We start from the raw sequence: 4,416 nt of genomic DNA, 5'->3' as shown, positions 1-4,416 counted from the left end.
TCAAATTCATTCAGCTACATGTAACCGTCAAAACATTTCACCATACTTGACAGAAAGATGAAACATGAAAGTACTTTAACCCCTAAAGAGATACTGAACAAGGACCATGTGGTCCCCTCATTTAACATCTGGATTCTGAGGATAGTGAGATGGCAGAGCACAATTTCAGTAAAATCTGAATGGTATTGTTCTAGAAATGAGGATGATTAAAGGTAAACAGAAGATCTATCATCACAAACTCTGTTTACAGTATTTCAGCATTCTACCCTAAGATCACTGAGTGAAGTGATTTTGATAGACTAGATTTCTAGATGAATTTATTAAAGAGGTAGCCACAATGTATGTTACAAGCACTGTTTATATGATTAGTGGATTTTTTTTTATGAGGATGGGAGAAGAGCTTTCTCTTTTGGATATACAATAGGCCTACTGGCTTTAATATGATAGAGCGGTGAAAGCAGATATTGTCATGGAAATGCGGGAAGGTACAAGGTTGAGGTGAACTGGAGGGGCTACGATGCTATGCTGAGCCCTGTCATGGAGTGTAACGTATGCAAAAGAACAGAATAGGGTAAAGTACGTTAGCATTGTCACGTCATAATGAATCGCATGGTTGATTAATAAAACAATGATTTTCATGATTGCCTGTTCCACCAAGCAAAAGCAGCATATCAAATTCAACATTCAGCATGGCAATGTGCACAATGAATAATACAATATGTTACATGGATCTCTTATGCACTGAATTCTTACTGCACATATAGACGACCAAATAAGCATGTACCCTGTATATAGTGTATTTAACGTATACAAGCCACCTAAAATCACATAAAACTGTCAAAAGACTGCATTGCTCAATGGACCAGAACATATCACAGTGGTATATATGCCAGACCGTCAGTGCATGTGCTGTGCATGAGTACATTATTGTACCTGCCTCACTCTGGCAGATCATTATTGTCATCATGTTGCCTTTAAAAACAAGGAAAAGTAGAAATTACGCGGTGCGTAATATATGTCCCCGCCGGAAGTAGCATTTTGTAGCAAATGTACAATATAGGTCAAAAATCAAGGTCAAAGGTCAAAGATCAAAATTCTGTGTAGAAGTTCTGAAGCCCTCACCTAGTGCCATCACATAAAGCAAACGGAATTGAAATCGGGTTAGAAATGGCGAAGGAGTAGCATTTTGTAGCAAAATGTACACTACAGGTCAAAAATAAAGGTCAAAGGTCAAAGAAATCAAAGGTCAAAATTCTGTGTAGAAGTTTTGAAGCCCTCACCTAATGCCATCACATAAAGCAAACGGAATCGAAATCGGGTTAGAAATGGCGAAGGAGTAGCATTTTGTAGCCAATGTACAATATAGGTCAAAAATCAAGGTCAAAGGTCAAAGAAGTCAAAGGTCAAAATTCTGTGTATAAGTTTTGAAGCCCTCACCTAGTGCCATCACATAAAGCAAATGGAATCGAAATCGGGTTAGAAATGGCGAAGGAGTAGCATTTTGAAGCAAAATGTACAATATAGGTCAAAGGTCAAGGTCAAAGGTCACAACTGAAATTCTGTGTAGAAGTTTCAAAGCTCCCATGTAGTGCTATCATATAAAGCAAACAAAATCAAAATCGGCTCATAAATGACAGAGAAGTAGCAAATTGAACATTTTGATCACACACGGGCGCACACACAGACGGACAGACAGACAACGGACGGACGGACGGACACATAGACACACACACGTACGGAGCCCGTTTCATAGTCCCCTGCTCGAACTCGTTCAGCGGGGACAACAATTGTGAAAGAGCAACTCATGATCAAACTAAAACAATGTATTGCAGCTAACTGAATAGTGTTAGATTTTTAGATTTTATTCGACTCTTCCGACCCCATTTCGGGGTATGAGAGTACAACACATAAATACAAGATATGGTCATTACAATATAAAAAGAATACATGTTTGTGATATATTACAATGATGTACATATAAAATAGTCTATACCTACTAAACATATATACAGTGATATACAAATTGGCAAGCAAGGTTAACTAATCGTATGAACCATACGACCAAACAATCGTGACATACAACAACAAAATATGTACTAGAGATTGAGTATCACTGGATGCTTAATTTTTCTACCACTACGAGTTTCAATATTTTCTTTCTTGACTACAGTACACTAAACTTGTTCAGGCTTCTGCAAACTTGCAAAATATGACATGATCAGCCTCACAAATAATACTAATCTTTTAAGCTGTCCTAAATGCGAGCATGAAAATAATCTGGACATGTGTAATGAGCAAGGACGTTTAACCACATAATGATTGCTTAAATATAACTTTCTTTCCTTTTCAAAGAAGGGGCAAACGAAAACATAGTGAAATTCATCACCGGTTTCATGTCTATCACAACAAGGGCATTGAACATCCCTTTCATCAAATGACTGTACAAATCTTCTATTATTAACTGGCAACTGATTTGACCTACATCTAAAATGACTCAATGAAATTCTATCCCTCTTACTCAACTGGACTAAATACCTTTCAACGAGACTATTCGTCTTAAAAATCCTATAATTTAAACATACTCTATTTGACCAAACATTTGCCATCAAATCCTGTTTAGACATTTCACTTAATCTCAGCTTCAAGGTGCTTAATATCCAGTTATTACTAAATCCTTCCCCTTTTCTTAGCCATACAACACCAAGACCAGCATTGTTTAAAATTTCTTCAATATGAGATATCCACTTAAATACAACGGTCGTGTCCTGTTGACTTATTAATCTTTGGAGTGTATATAAAACCTGAATGAATATTTAGCAGAAAAACCCTTTATGATCCTCAGCCAGAAGCTAACCATACGATATTTAACAGTACTAGCCAGTCGTGTTCTCCCGGTTTCTGCATATACCATACAATCTGGTGTAAATTTATTTACACATAACAACGATTTCAAGAATTTCCTATGAAAAATTAGTGTTGGGTCTCTTTTGTCCTTGAGCAGTTTCCATGTGATCACATAGTATATAATCTCTGGCTCTTTTTGTCACAACAACACAAGTTTTGTGTTTTTTATTTTTATTTTTGTATAATGATATACAGCCTTGGCACTAGCCTCAGCGGCAAGCTACTTTAATGCACTTTTTTAAAACTCATATTATAATTCAGGTTTTTTCCTTACTGATCATTTTGAAATTATTACACACGGCTCTGAGCATACTTAAACAATTTTGACAAGTATCAACAGTAACATAAGCAAACAGAAAAAACTGACCAGAAAATAATATTATTTATTCGTAGAAAAATGAAGTACCAACAGTATCCAGATCCAGGAATTCCGTAAAGGGGGGGGGGGGGGCGGAAAAAATATCTATGGTGCCACTTCCGGGTTTAATCAGCTGACAAGCAAAAAAAAGAAAACAAAAAACAAAAAAGGCTCCCATGATAAAAGGGGCCGTGCCAGTTGCACCCCTCCCCCCTCATCCACCACTGACCAATACATGTGTGACTAATTTTTCAAGTTACATTGTACATGTAGATCAAAAGATAAATGTCACATATGGCAGGGCTCGACACTAACGGTGGCCCGGTGGCCCGGGGCCACCAAAAATGAAAGTCGGGCCACCAAATTTCAGAAAAGGGCAAATTTGGTGGCCCACCTCGGGCCACCAAATTTTTTTGAAAAGTGTGTCAATAAATTCGTAACTTTTTGCGCCGGAAATGCATAAATGCATGCAGTGAGTGTGCGACTTATTTTTAAAAAAAACGGACTTTTATCAAATTTTTTTTTCGGGCCACCAAATTTTTCTCTCGGGCCACCAAAAATTTGAAATTGATGATTTTGGTGGCCCCAACGGGCCACCGAAAAATAAAGTTAGTGTCGAGCCCTGCATATGGTTTACATTTTCTTCTGCATTTCATATTGTGTTTTGTTTGAAACTATAGCTGACAGAGGAGGGTAGAGACACAGCAAAACCTCTTGATTTATATTCTCTATTAGTCTTACAACAGTTATATTTTGATGCATTTTTTTTTAGCAGTATGAATGGGGCACCAGTGAACGAACCGATTGTGTGAAATGGGCTAGATGTAAATCCTGACATTTGAATGTTCTGGCTCCATGAGGAAGGAGGTCGGTGAAAGTTTCTGGTATTTGTCACTGACTGCAACTTCACTGACCATCATTTTAAAGATTCATGAATAGTCTGGAATTCAGCTTTATTACGCATTCACGAGTCGCTAATCCCACAGTGCAAGTGGGGAAATTTTTTTTTCCCCAAATCTAGTCTAGCCCCCAGACCACATAAATGTAAGGCATGGGCTTTCAATAATGCTGTACTGAAAGTGCATTGTGCACTTCACATTAAAGGGAAGGTAAACCCAAAGAACAATGTGGATTGAGTGAAAGCAGCAACATTA

The 4,416-nt window shown here is 37.6% G+C and overlaps 1 pseudogene; it reads right to left on the bottom strand.

Annotated features, from left to right (window-relative positions):
• Window positions 1-2,096: 2,096 nt before the first annotated feature.
• On the bottom strand, window positions 2,097-4,179 carry LOC140245212 (uncharacterized; annotated as a pseudogene).
• Window positions 4,180-4,416: the final 237 nt, after the last annotated feature.

The sequence above is a fragment of the Diadema setosum genome, chromosome 22 (genome assembly GCF_964275005.1).
Source record: "Diadema setosum chromosome 22, eeDiaSeto1, whole genome shotgun sequence".
NCBI classification, from domain to species: domain Eukaryota; kingdom Metazoa; phylum Echinodermata; class Echinoidea; order Diadematoida; family Diadematidae; genus Diadema; species Diadema setosum.
Note: the sequence above shows the minus strand (reverse complement) of the source record. Positions and strands in the feature narration are given on the sequence as shown.